Genomic DNA, 14,890 nt, shown 5'->3' on the forward strand with positions numbered 1-14,890 from the left:
GAGAGAGAGAAAAAGAGAGAGAGAGAAAGAGAGAGAGAGAGAGAGAGGAAGAAAGGAAGGAAGAAAGAAAAAGAAAGGAAGACAAAAATATAGACCCTTCTCTCAGGGAGTGTACATTCTAATGAAGGAGATAACATGTAAATAACTAGGTACATATGAGGTATTTACAGGATAGGTGAAGGTATTTGGGAAGACCAGGAATGGTCTCCTGTAGAAGATGAGTTTTGAATTTAGTAGTGAAGGCAGCAAGAGAAATTAAGAAGAGGTAAGGGGACAGAGTACTCTAGGCATAGGGTACAGACAGGGCAAAGGAATGGGAATATTGTGTGCAATGTAGAGCAGCACAGCTGAATCACAGACTACATGGAGGGGATTGACGTGTAAGAAGACAGTAACAATCTTTGGGTTGGCCACCTGTAGGGAGGTCTGTGGTGCTAGAGACCATGGGAGTCTTATTTCTTTCCAGGATAGGAAGAGAGGATGAGATCAGGACCAGAGGGCAAGCTTTTCCCCCTTCAGTGGGAATTTTAGAGGCTCTCTGTAATGGAGGTAAAGGACACAAAAGGAGGGGATGGTGGGACTTTCTGTTGACACATGGACTTTTTATACATTACCTGATCCTCTTCAGTTTGTTTCTCCTCCCTGCCAAATTACTTTGGTCATGGAGGGTGGGAGGTGTTTTGTACCAATGTTCTTACTACGTCAGCTTAGTAAATGCCCTTTTCTAAGAGTTACTTAATCTTTCTGAAAATGATTCTCTACTGACAGTCTTGCAGGGGGTGGGGGTGGGACATACTACTGGGGGCTCAAGCTGACACACTAGCTGATAAGTCTCAACAACTCGGGGTAACCCTAGAATCCCAAAGTGGGATATACAGCTTTCCTCTGGGATGTGAGATGCATCTTTGAGTCTGGGAATTGGGAGAGGCATCCTATAGGCAATGCAAACTTCCGTATTTCTTTTGAGGTCTGAATTAGCCTTTCAGTTATTCAGGCTCACAACCTTGGTGTCATCCTTGCTACTTCACTCCCACTCTACAAATCCACTCGGTGGTCAAATCTCATTTCTATCTCCACATTATCACTCATATCCATCCCCTTCTCTCCATGACCACAAGCATCACCCTACTTCAAGCCCTCAGCACCTCTCATCTGGACTATTTCAATAGCTTTCTTTCTTTCTTTCTTTCTTTCTTTTTTAAGGCAATTGGGGTTAAGTGACTTGCCCAAGGTCACACAGCTAGTAAGTGTCACATGTTTGTTCTGAGGCCAGATTTGAACTCAGGTCCTCCTGACTTCAGGGCCAGTGCTCTGTCCACTGCGCCACCTAGCTGCCCCTTCAATAGCTTTCTGACTGGTCTCCCCAACTCAAATTTCCCACCTCTCTGATCCATTCTCCGCAAAACAGCCAACATGTTAGTCCTAAAACACGTCTAACCACGTCATTCCCCTGCTTAATAAACTACACTGATTCCTTTTGCCTCTACTGTCAGGTATAAACCCCTCTCTCAAGCCCTTCAGTCCCTTCACAACCTGGCTCAATGTATTTATTTCCTTTTTTAAGTATATTTTCCTATTTTATATAATTACAATAATAATATAAATATAACATATATATTTCCTATTTTGTACAATTATAATGTATAATTTGTATAATTATAATAATAATATAAAACGCATATTTTTTCCGACCACTCTGGCTCATGTGGCTTAAAGTGTCTTCAAGGGCAAAGGAAAAGGAAATTTGGAACTTAAGGGAATGTACATGTGCATATATCTTCTTATTTCCCTATTGACTCATTCGTCTGTTTCTCTTGGTTAAAACCAAAAGGGCTAGAGTCATTGGGAACACTTGCTGCATAATAACAGAGGTAGTGAGTCTAATGGATATGTTTAGGTTTAGAGGTTTAGGGGTGCTGGGACCCAAAATCATGACACACAGGTCCTGCCCAAGTGAATTCGACCCAAGCCTTCTTTCAGTCAAAGCCAAGGTTTATTAAAGATTCGCCATATTGGCCAGACTCTCAAGGAATCTGAATATTTGTGAGCTATTGACTAGATTATAAATATCTGAGCCCTTGGCTAAGTTCTTAAGGAATCTGAGCATTTTAATGGAGGCCAGATAGACCTTAAATACAGAAAGACTGTGGGAGGGATCTTGGAGTGGCCAAATAGTTTGGGGTGACTAGAGGAGGGGTCTAAAGAGGATCTGGATGGAAGCGGTCACTAAGTGGGGTGAATAGAATGCCAGGGACCTGAACCAAATGGCCAAGGGAGAATGGAGTCTAGATAGGACTAAGGTTAGGAAGTGGCCAGGGGCAATCTGGAGGTAATAGAACAGAATTAGGAGATTGGGTGTAGCCACAATGAAAGACCAGTTGAATGGATTACAGCCTCAGGCAAATGCCAGAGATTTGGGGAAAGTCCAGGGATTTTCTTTTTTGGGGTCCAGATCCCAAAGACATGGTGTTTTCCTTTTAGGGGTTCATATCCCATCCCTGTCAGATGGAGGGTTGGCTTCAGAATCCCGAAGACCTGGCTTTGGATCTTACCTCTACAAGAGCTCTGGGAAAATCTCAGTGCTCTAGACCACTCTTTAAGACCATAAGTTACTGCTGAGTTGCTGATGATTCACCCTTAGGTCAGCATAAGGGTGGCAGTGGTGATGGTGGCCATAGAGGTTTTCATAACCTCATGTGACAATCACAATGCAATTCCCTACCTGTCTGGGTAGGGAAAATTATAGCCTTCACAGCTTTGCCTTCTTCCTGTCAGTCCAGAATTCTGAGGTTACTAGTCATTTGTGGCCCTGCCCCACCCACCAAAAATGGTTCACATCTGAATGCAACAGTCCTAATTCATTTACATATCTGATCATCATCAGTCAAAGCAGATTAATTATATCGGGACAAAAGCACAGTAGTGGCATGAAGCATTGTGACAACCAGCAAAAATTGTCTTGTCAACACTGGAACAGCAATGATAGCTCATCATTTCCTCCACTCCCCAGGGTGGAGTTCAGACTCTTCCATGTCACTCTCCCTGCTGTTCCAGAGCTGTTGGATGAGATGTCTGGAAGATCAAAAACTTATCATGAAACCTCTTTTCATTGGACTGGGAGCTCTTTGAGAGCAAGATGGTCTTACTTTTTTTATTTGTACCCCCACGGCTTAGAACAGTGGTTTGTACATATTAAGTGCCTAACTACTGTGTTATTAATTTGTTCAGTCTTTCATGTCTCCCCCATATCAGTAGCAGAGATAGTGGGGCAGCAGTACCAGACTCAAGAATATTGTAGAAAGTTCAATAATTCTCCTACAGAATTAACTTGTGATCTCTTTGAGAGCTGGAAATGTCTTTTGTCTTTCTTTACATCCCCAGGGTTTATCACAACCTGGTGCATAGTAGGTACTTAATAAATGCTTATTGGCTGACTGGAGAGGAGAACTACTGGGTGAAAATGACTTCAGAGCTGGCCTTGTCCAGCTCTTCTTTCAGGGTCCTGGTCTTAGAGAAGGAAGGAATAGAAAGAAACCTCAAGATTGGCAAACTGAGGCTGGAGGAGACATGGCCTAGGCTAGGTCTACACAAAGCCTTAACTTCTCTTTCCCTTCCACCTCCTTCCTTGCTCTTCAACTTGTTCTCTGCACTGTTCACCACAAATCACTCTTCTGTCCCTTTGGCTTAGCCAACGAGTGGGATCTGGGCTGGGACTGTGGCTCATACCATTGACATCCCAGTACAGGCAGTTGCTAGGGACACATTGCCCAGAGACTCCAAGGTTGTATCCAAACAGACATGTCCCTTACCTCAGAGACGATGCATTTTAGGCCATGATAGGAAAGAGTCCATGATGGTCTTGAGAGGTAGGTATAATATATAGCAAGGTCCTTGACCTGTAAGACAGGGTAATTTTTCTCCTAAAAGCAAGGAAAATGTCTCTGAAATTTGATTGGTCTGGGGACTATAAGACTTAAGTCATTAATGGTACTTCCTTGTCACTTAAAGGCAATAAAAGAAGCCTGCTCATAAGGGGTCAGTGCCCTTCAGATTTCCAACTGCTCTGTGAGTCACCATATACTGATGACCAGATGCATTTCCCTGTGGAGACAGTGGGTCCAGGTCTCCCCTGAATCAATGCTGTGTCCATGCTGAATGCATCCTCCATGCTAAAAGGCTAAGTTATCCTCTTTTTGTTAACTCTTGGATGGTCTACAAGTGTTTTATTTCATTCCAATCTCAAACCTTAGTTACCAGACTGGTCTGAGTTAGATAATCTATAGCATTTTCTTGTAGCAGGAAGGATTGAATTGAAATGGCTTACATCGTGGTTGAAATGGGGGAAAGGCAATGCCGATGTGGAGGATGGAGAAGCATGGTACCATGTGGCAATGGGTCAGAAGACTCTCCAGTGACCTGATGTAATTAACTGAGTGGAAGCTAAAGGAGACTGAGAAAGAGGATAAAGTTGATGTCAGGAGTAGCATTCTCTAGTTATTGCTTATAGTCCTAGAGAAACTAAGGCACCAGCATAAGAAAAATGAAAGCAAGCCGGCCAAACACATTTAGCAATTAGAGAAAAAGCTTTCGATTTTTTTTTTCATGAAGGCAACTGATGGACTTAGAAGCAGGACAAGTTAAGGGGGTGACATTGATGGAGGTTGGGACCACTGGGCTGTGGGCAGGAAGTTTGTCTCCAACTCTGGTATTGCTAGAGAATGTGCTAAATTCTGATGATATATCACAGATATAAGAGAAGAGAACAGGAGCAGAAGTGAAGAGGAGAATTGGGAGCCATCCATCATCAGTGATTAAGGTAAGAAAGCCTCTGGTTTATCCTTTGAAGTTTCCACCCAAAGCATGATTTCTTCTGCAGTGGTGGTTTTCATCACCAAGGAACCAGAGAGGTCAGAGAATCTTAAATGACAGTCTGTGAGTGACCCGAACATGGTTATTGAGAATACATTTCAATGGAGCCAATTTAAAAATCCTCTCCACAGCAGAGTTCCGTGGACTTGGAAAGCCTGCAAAAGACTTCCTGTTGTAAAGCAAACAGAAACAGAAAGAGCCTAATGTAAGGAGCAGCCTGAAAGCCCTGGCAAGAGGTGGGGGTGTGTTTTAGGGAGAGCTTCAAAACTTGGAAGACCTGGATTTTCCATTTACATCAGAAAGTGTTCCAATCAGAGTTAAGTGCAGCAGGCAGAATCTGTACTAGGAACTGAGAAGTTAGACACACACGCCTTAAAGAATTGATCCTAGGAACACGGCAAAGAGCTAAGGGAAACTATGTGAAGGGAGAAAAGAACTTCCTGTAACCAGCAGCTATGAATTTATCATTTGGTCACATGTACTCTCTAAGTTTGAGCCCACGCTTCCTCATGTTCAAGGGTATTTCTGTAATAACTATCTTTGTTAAACCTTTCTTTTTTTTTTCCTTAATTGATTTATTTTTTATTTTTTAATTTTTTTTTTGGCAAGGCAGTTGGGGTCAAGTGACTTGCCCAGAATTACACAGCTAAGTAAGTGTCTGAGGCGAGATTTGAACTCAGGTCCTCCTGACTCCAGAGCTGGTGCTCTGTACACTGCACCACTTAGCTGCCCCCATTTGTTAAACCTTTCTAAATACTAATTATCTGACTGCTAGTTAACAGAACGTATACTTATGGGGACTTGTGGTGACCTGATGAGAAATATGAGCTTCATGCCCAGAACATGGCCAGCAATAATATCTGATACCTTATAATTAACTTTGCACTTTTCAAAAGAACGCTCATGGAGTATCTCATCCAGTCTTTGGCAATAACCCTATGAATCAGGTATTATTCTTATTTATAGATGAGGAAACAGGCCTATAGAGCTCAAAAAACTTACCTAAGGTTCTTCAGCTGGTTGGTCAAGGGGTTGTAGTCAGAATCCCAGTGGAAGAGTCCGATGTCTTTTCTATACGACCTCAAAAGTAGTTAGATGCGCCTCCAAAATTGATTATACTCACTCTCAGCCTCATCATCAGGTCTTTTCCAATATCCTTCTTCTCTGAATACTCTTCCTCATTACAGGTTTCCCTTACTTTAATAGGAAAAAAAGGAAGGAGAGAGAGACAGACACAGAGACAGAGGGAGAGTCGGACAGAGACAGAGACAGAAGCAGAGACAGACAGACAGAAAGAGAAATAGACCTAGACAGAGGTAAACACCTAGGGATCTCTTGACAGCTCAAATGAAATATTTGTAAAAAGAGCTTAGCACACTGCCTCACACACAACAGATACTGCATAAATGTTTATTCCTTTCTCTCCCCCACCCCCCGAACCTAATTCTAAAACCTAACGTCTTCCTTAGGTGTTGTTATTTCATGTGTAGGTTTTAAGAGACAGCATGATGGCTCATGGACTGGATATGGAATCATAAGGTAATCATAAGGCTAGGATTTGAATCCTGCCTCAGATATTTGTTAATTATTTGATTGTAGGTAAAACAAAACCTCTCAGAGCCTCTGTTTCTGTCTCTGCAAAATAGAGATAATAATATGCATATGACCTATTTCATAGAGTTACTATGAGAAAAGTACTTTTAAAACTTTAAAGCACTATAAAAATGTGAATTATCATTAGGTTGCTGATGCTTTAAATTACAGACCCTTAGAAGGAAGACCAATCAATTCATCTTTGTGTCCTGATTGCCATCGAAGTGTGTGGTGGGTCTTGATAAAGAAATTACAGTAGTGAAAAGAAACCCACCCACACCCACATGTATGGTATCTGGGCAGAACAAATGTGTCCTCGTTAAGGTTAAGCATTCAAACTAGTAGGAAAGCTAGACTTGAGGTTACAGATAAACTGCATTTCAGTCTAAGGGAGGAAATGTGCTTCTCAAATGCTACCCACAAGATCTAGCTATCCAGGAAGCATAGCTACCCATTTCGTAAAGGAAAAAGTTGCAAGGTAATAAAATCATTTTTTTATACAGATGGGAAAACAGATTGCTTATTAACCACTTAAGTGCCATGTCCCTGTGGGTCTAATATGTAAGGATGAGGTTACCCAACAAATCACAAGATGCTCAGATATTTTAACTGAATCAATCAAATTTTAACAAGGTGTAAATATGTCCTTAATCAATTTGAAACGATCATGGGTGCTTTGAGCTATTGGATGATGGAAAGGAAATATTTTCAGATTTGTTGAAGGTTTGCCCTGAAGCTGTACATCAAACAAGTCAGTTTGTGAGTTCTGGCAGTCTACTAATCTGTAGTACCAGCCAAGCCCCTGGAAGAAAATTGCTTATAGGGAGGAAAGAATTTCTCCTCTCTCACCTTTCCTCCACAAGATGGCCTTGTAAGTTCAAGGGATCCAGTGGTCAATCAATTGTCAATAGTCAATAACATTTATTAAGTGCCTACTGTGTGCCAGGCACTGTACTAAGTAGGACCATCAGAGGTCCCACCAGCAAACAGAGGTCATAGAAGTGACCACTGGAAGGGCAGCTAGGTGGCACAGTGGATAGAGCTCCAGCCTTGGAGTCAGGAGGACCTGAGTTCAAATCCAGCCTCAGACCAGACACTTGAAACTTACTAGCTGTGTGACCCTGGGCAAGTCACTTAACCCCAATTGCCTCACCAAAAAAAAAAAAAAAGTGACCACTGGAATGGTAATGACCTTCGGCAGAGGACACACTTAGAGACAGATGTGGAAAGATAGCTACAGGTCTTCAGTTAAGTGGATGCCCTGTTGAGAGAAATAAGTACTAGTTATGGATTCTAGAAAGGTTCTGATATTCAGAATCCAGAAGAGGATCTTATCTAAGGGGGAATTCATTAAAGCTCTAGAAAGGGAGAAATGGACTCCTAGTTCCAGGACTTATGAAGTACCATGTGTCACATGTGCTCCCTGTATAGGTATACTACCTTTGTGCTTTGACTTCAAGCCCACAATCCTCAAGATAAGCATATACACATGTGTATTTATTTTCTTTTTTTAATGTAATAACTATAGTATACTGGAAAGCAATGGATATCAGAACTCTTTTTATGATTAAAGGACAAATGTAATTTATCTGATTGTGGACAAAAAAAGAGATTTTTGGTTACTAGCTATAAGCTAAGGTGGAGTCATTCACAGAGAGGACCCAGAGTTCGAACCCAGAAAGATAAGAGGAGAGAGAGGTGAAAGATAGATTTCAGAGCTACATCAGCTGGAAGCAATGAATACCACAGTTGCCACTTAGGAATAATTTTAGCTGACTAGAGGAACAGACTGGTAGCAAAGAATCAGCAACATCACTTAGCAGACTGACTCATTTGCCTGACACATCAGAGACAAGGATCTTTTATGAAGAATTCCCAACAAGAAAGAGAACCACAAACTTAAGAGTGCCATCACTGTGAGTTACCTCAAGCACATAGGTTTTCTTCATTCATATGTCTCTTCAGAAGGTTTTTGTAAATGTCTTTCCACTCTTCCCCATACTGAGTGTATTGGTGACAGCGTATGACCTAGGTTTACATGTGGCATTATTATTTCTGCAACTGCTTTAATATGTGAGTACAGTACCTATGACATTACTTTTTCCTTGTTGCTAAGTAAATGTTTATGTTTAAGATCTAAAAGTATCATCATTATGGTACTGTTTCATTTGTATAAATGGAAATATATTAGTGGAGGCTTGAGAATTGAAGTGATAAGTCAGGTGTATATTCCCCCGTAACAGGGTTACTCTTGGGACCCTGAGAGAATTGGAATGTAATCATTTAGTGGTGGTTTTTCTTTGGGTACCTAGCCTGCCAATTTGAGAACAGATTAGAGGCAAGGAGCCAGTCCAGAATGGAGTATGTGTCCACACACCTGACGTGAAAAGTGTGAGGTACAGCACCACATTGCTTATACTACTTTTTTCTTTTTCTTCTGACCCGCTGCCTCTTTGGCTGTTACTATTGCCTGCTGTTAAGTGGACCGTATTCTTATCTGCAAACCATATGCCTTCTTTTTCCAGGGGTAGCATGATGGCTCCAGTCCCAGTACTCAGAGAAGAAGATAGCAAATGCAGAGTCTAGACATTCAGAAAAGCATATGGTAATGAATAAAGCCCCTGCCTTTTGCAATGAGAAATCATTAACTTGTGTTCAGCAAAGGTTTGTATGACTTCATTCTTGCCAGCTAATCTCTTTGAACCTTAGTTTTAAGGAAGACATTTCTCAATGTGAGCTATTTACCAGCTGGGATTCCAGGGCATACTTTCAGGCCCAATGAGACAGTACATGTGAAGCTCTTTGAACTGTTTATATGAAGAGCTATAAATCTCAAGTATTGCTCCCTGGCTTCCAGGTACACTATGAAGATTAATGCGGGATAGTAATAAATACTTGGGCTTCTCAGATAAATGGTACCACATAAATAGAAGCCCTTTTGTTGTCTTTCAAAGATAGAATGCTAACAAAAGGTTATACAACATGGGCACACGGTATCTTGAGGTTTAAAGAATGACTGATTATTACTGCCTTAATGCTAAGGCAAGTGGTTCTGTAAGTTTTTCGTATTTGATTTTTCATCACAGATCAAAATGTCTTGGTGATCACCATTGTAGTAGTTCTGGAGAAAGCTGAGCTATATTGAGGGTACAATACATGGTATATTGATCCTGGCCACTTGCATAGATTTTGGGGGGGAAGGTATTTCATTTCTGTTGCGGACATGCATTTGAGGTACCTACCTATGGGACATTCAGGTTGAAATGTCTATTAGACAGCTGGTGATATGGAACCAGAGCTCAGGAGAGACAATAGGACTAAATCTGGCAGTCGTCTGAATAGAGATGATAATTGAACCCGTGGGAACCAACGAGGTGAGCAAGAGTGTGTACACGGAAAATTTTAAATGTCCCAAGTTAAGAGCTTTGGGACATACTCACAATGAAAGGATTCGATATAAATGATGGTCCAGCGGCGCAGGCTAAGAAGAAAGTTTCAGAGAGGCAGGAGGGGAACCCAGAGGGAGCATTCTCACAAAAACCCTGAGAGAGCATTTAGAAGGAGATAGTCATTTGTGTAGAATGCAGAAAGATGAGGACTCAGGAAAGGCCGGTGGATTTTATCATTAAGAAACCATTCAGTAACTTTGGAGAGAACAATTTTAAGAGAAGGTACAAAGTGTAGACAATGAGTGTAGATAATTTTTTTTCCCTAAGAGTTTGATTGTGGAAGGGATAGAAGGATCAAGTGAGGGTTTCTTTCAAGCAACAGGGAAGGAGCAACTAGATAGGGAGAGACTGAGGTTTAGCGAGAGAAGGGCCAAATGGAAGTCAATGTAAGGATATGGTTCCCAAGATCTCTTGGCTCCCAGAAGTGATCCATAGAACCGTAAGTTTAAGAACTTTTTGTCTATCCATTCTTATCACAGAATGCAAGCTCCCTGCGTGCAGGGATTGTCTCTTTTCTTTCTTTTGTATCCCTAATATCTAGCATGGTGCCTGGTATATAGTAGCTGCTTAATAAATGTAATAAAAACAGCATCTTCATTAGTTGACATTTATTAAGCACTCACAATTTCTGTTAGACTTGAGTCTCTTAAGGAAGCACCTGGAAATAAGATGGTTAAAATGCTAAACACTCAAGAAGTAGGAGATAGATTCAAGTGAAGAAGATGGTGGCATCATTTATTAAAAAAGAACAGAAAGTAGCCTGCTTTGGAGGGCAGTAAGGGAAAAGAGTCTCTATATAAGGTAAATGTAAATAAGGTAGCATAAAATCCAAAAGCTTGAAGGTAAACTGAAGGAATCCAAGGAAAGCAGATGAAGAACCTGAGGCCTTTAGGCCACATGTGGCCCTCTAGATCCTCAAGTGCAGCCCTTTGAGTAAATCCAAACTTCACAGAACGCATCCCCTTAATAGAAGGATTTGTTCTGTAAAACTTGGACTCAGTCAAAGGGCCGTACCCAAGGACCTAGAAGGCCACATGTGGCCTCAAGGCCGCAGGTTCCCCACCCCTGGGTATCATGACAAGGACCGGGAGTAAAGAAAGAAATTAATATAGTAGAGGAAGAGAGACAATGGGGAGGAAATACAAACGTATTATTGTGCCTTCTTATGCAAAAAAGATGGCCCCCGGGTTCTTGAAGGCTCCAGATACAAGTCTAGTTCTGGTAGATTCTACCGAAGCTGGAATGGACAGTCTGGACCAAAGCAATAGACTGTCTGAGCCTAGCTAAGTGTAGAGATCCTGACTACCAGAAGGCTGGTTATCAGGTGATCAATTCTTTGGCCACAAAAGCCCGTATCCAGATTTGTTTTTTTCCAAAACCACCCCCTGAAGACTAGCTAAGATGGTGGAATAGAAGAAAGCAATATAGCTCAACTTTCTCCAGAACTACTACAATGGTGATCTAAGAAGAATGTGGACCTGTTAGTAAATGGGGGAATAAAAAGGGAAATCCCCAATTTGACATGTAGGTGAGCGACCAGGGGAGGAACTTTGTAACAGGGTCAGCCTGGATCCTAGACTCAGCATAGAGCTCTGAGCTTGGCTAGTAGGGCAAGTATGCCTAGAACTGATCCCTCAGACCCAGGCCCAAGCCAACAACAATTCATCTTCCAGAAGGTCCAGAATCCTGGACTCAGTTTCCAGAGCTCTGAGCTAGGCCTGAAGCACAGGGACACCTAGAACTCATCTTGTACTAAATCCTAGCTCAGACCAGCAGCTCAGCATTGGGAACATGAACTCAACGTCAACTAAACACCTAGAGCCCCCAGTATGGAGGGTCCCTCAGTGCAGATCTTGTCTTCAGGACCCTGCTCATAAAAGGGGAAGGGGATAGGAGAGCTTCCAGATGGACTCTGGCCATTTGAAACAACTCCCAGCTAAGCCGGAAACATAGGTTTGCTCAAAGCAGATTGTCATAAGAATGACTAAACAAACAAACAAAAAAGATAAAGAGCCAGTTGAGACCAGCGATGCCTGAGACACAAAACCAGAAGAAAATTCCCAAGCAAAGCCTCTGACAAAAACATAACTTGGCCACAAAAAATCAATTAGCATTCCTCAAAGAAATGATGCAAGAGTTAAAAAAAATTAGTTGAAGAATGGTATTACAAATGAAATGAGAATGAAAAAGGAAAAGACTGAAAAAGATTGAAGGAAGAGAAACTTTGAAAAATATTTGAAAGCCTGGCATAAGAGATACAAAACCTTACCCAAATAAAGCTAATAGTTACATATTTATATATCATTTATATAATATATTTATATAATATTTATTTATATATGTATTATAATGACATATTTATATAATAGTCATATATATATTATGTGCCAGAACCTGAGCTAAGCACTTTACAATTGTTATATTATTTGATCCTCACAACAACACTGGGAGGTATAAGCTATTATTATCCTCATTTTACAGATGAAGAAACTGAGGCAAATAGAGGTTAAGGGACTTGCTCAGGTCACACAGCTAGTAAGAATCTGAGGCAGGAATTGACCTCCGGTCTTCTTGACTCCAGGCCCAACATTCTATCCACTGCACCATCTAGAAGGCTCTGTACTCCCTGAAAATTAGAAGAGACCAAACAATAGTAATTAGTAATTCCATGTGACAATTAGAAATTTTTAAAGAAATTTAATAGAAAAAAGGGAGAGTGATACAAGCATACCCTAAGACCTGTTGGCAGGGGTCATAGAAAGAGTCAAGTAAGATGAAGGCCCAAGGAGTGATTTGGGGTGTATTTTGATGATCTTATAATTAGGAAGAAAAGTAAGAGGTGGGGGAAAGGATATACTAGGGAAGAAAAGAGGAGGAATAGAGGAGGAATTTATTATCTCACATAATCAGGGATTATAAATTGAAGGCGATATATAAATGAGAGAGGAGTGGAAGGAGTAATTATCACTTGAATCTCACTTTGAATTGATGCTGAATGAAGAATCAGGAGAATAATTTATATTCTACCAACAATATTGTAAAAACAAACAATTTTGAAAGACTAGAACTCTGTTCAATGTAATTCACGATCAAGAGGGATTCCAGATGACTGATCCTTTAGAATGCTGCCCACCCACCTCCTGACATAGAAGTGATGGTCTAGATAAGCAGAGGGAGATATGCATTTCTGGATATGGCCAGTGTGGGAATGGATTTTGCTTGACTGCATATTATTGCAGGTGTGTTTTGTTTTTCTTCTTAATTGGGGAAAAAAATTGATTTATTTTAAAAAAAGTCTCTCCCTCCCCCCCAAAAACAAACATAAAAACTAGAACATTGCAAGATATTTAGAGTGCAGAGAGATCGCAAGGATTTTCACTGGACAAAACACCATACTTGTGGAGCTTTGCATGATAATAATGAGAATTTGGGCTGGAGGAGAAGACAATGACTTTGCCTCTTAAATTTACCTTTTGTTCTAGATCAAATTCATTTGACTGCTAGGAAAAGGAAGAGGAAGAAGAAGATCGTCATCATCATCATCATCATCCTCAGCTTCTCAAATTGGTAGTTTGGGTCCCCAGAGGGCAGATACTACTATTCTCAGATAACATGATAAAGACAGTTAATAGAAAAAGTTCTCTTAAGAATCTAGTTCACGCCTTCCCAGGCCCTGCGCTGTATCCATTGAACCACTTAGCTATCTTAGTAAAGATTAATAGGCCCAGTAGCCATTGTCCGCCATGAGACCCTTTGAGCAATGAACGACCAGTAGAGACCGTCATGCCCAGCAGCCACCACAAGATCAGCAGAGATCAGGTCCATATGTTCAATGATCATTGTCAATCACTGTGAGACGAACGGAGCAACATGTCTAGTAAAAACACTACACCTAACAGGCCCAGTGAGAATACAAATGACATCACTAGGAAAAATTCACATTCCTCATGTATCAAAAGCATACATGACCTTCCAGACATGTGCCCTGGCCACACACGTTCCCTGTGTTAGTGCCTCTCATGCCGGATCCCAATTCACATTTACTACTAGTAGTAGGTGTATTTGTAGAGTAAAGTGCTTCAGATTAATGGGAATGCTTTATTGTAAATTTTCTTTCTGTGTTTTCTCATTAAATGCCTTTGTTTTGAGCTGACTGTGCCATCTGGCTGACTACAGATAAAGTAGATGCATCAATAGAGCTCATGAACTATGGTTTTGAGTATATGTCCACCCACCCACAGAGTACAACAACTTAGGGTGGCTGTGGTAATTGCCCCCACGTGGGAGCAAAGGGTGGGGTCTCCCAGAAGCTCCAAGTATAAGGACAATCAGAATGGAGAATAACATAGTCCTCATGGAGAAGCGGTCAGGGAGTATCCTTGCCAATTCCAATCCCCTCTCCACCATTGCCCTATCAGGCAATGTTTTGTAGAACTGAGAGTTCACCAAATGCCTTAGAGTAACTTTGTAGAATAGACCGCCACCATCAAATGTTACTTCATGGCTAGTCATCCCAAAAGGGGGGAATTAGATATGGTTAGGAATCAAAAAAGCTTTATAAATCTCCCTGCTAATACTTGCAGTCAGAAAAAGATAACTCGATCAACCAACCTTCCCACCACCCCCAAATCACCCCAAACAAAGTCTTATTGTTCTGATTATGGTGCTTTTTTTTTTTTTGAGAAAAGACAAAGGTTTAGCTGTGAGTTTGTGTTTGTAGAGCTGCCTCTGTACTTATTCTGTGCCCTACAGAAAAGATGCTGAAGGGGCTGGTGTTGGGCAAAGGACAAAGGATCAATATGCAGCAAATGCCTCCAAAAGAGAATGCACCCCCATGGCATCTTCCCAAAACACAGACCTATAGTTACTGATTCTCTTTAGTTTCTGATTTCTGACTGCCTGGTACACACAGCCAATTATGGTAATGGTATCCAGGCAGACAGACTATGCCTGGTGCGGATCTCTTCTCCAAAACCTAA

At 41.2% G+C, this 14,890-nt stretch overlaps 1 long non-coding RNA gene across 1 annotated transcript in view; it reads left to right on the forward strand.

Moving 5' to 3' along the window:
- Window positions 1-13,961, forward strand: part of LOC114037648 — a 39,689-nt gene extending 25,728 nt beyond the window's left edge. Inside the window, exons 2-4 of the long non-coding RNA XR_003568476.1 lie at window positions 4,748-4,816; window positions 8,988-9,126; window positions 13,394-13,961. This is a non-coding gene — a long non-coding RNA (uncharacterized LOC114037648). The remainder of the gene's footprint in view (window positions 1-4,747; window positions 4,817-8,987; window positions 9,127-13,393) is intronic.
- Window positions 13,962-14,890: the final 929 nt, after the last annotated feature.

The sequence above is a fragment of the Vombatus ursinus genome, unplaced genomic scaffold (genome assembly GCF_900497805.2).
Source record: "Vombatus ursinus unplaced genomic scaffold, bare-nosed wombat genome assembly UNPS02010461.1, whole genome shotgun sequence".
NCBI classification, from domain to species: domain Eukaryota; kingdom Metazoa; phylum Chordata; class Mammalia; order Diprotodontia; family Vombatidae; genus Vombatus; species Vombatus ursinus.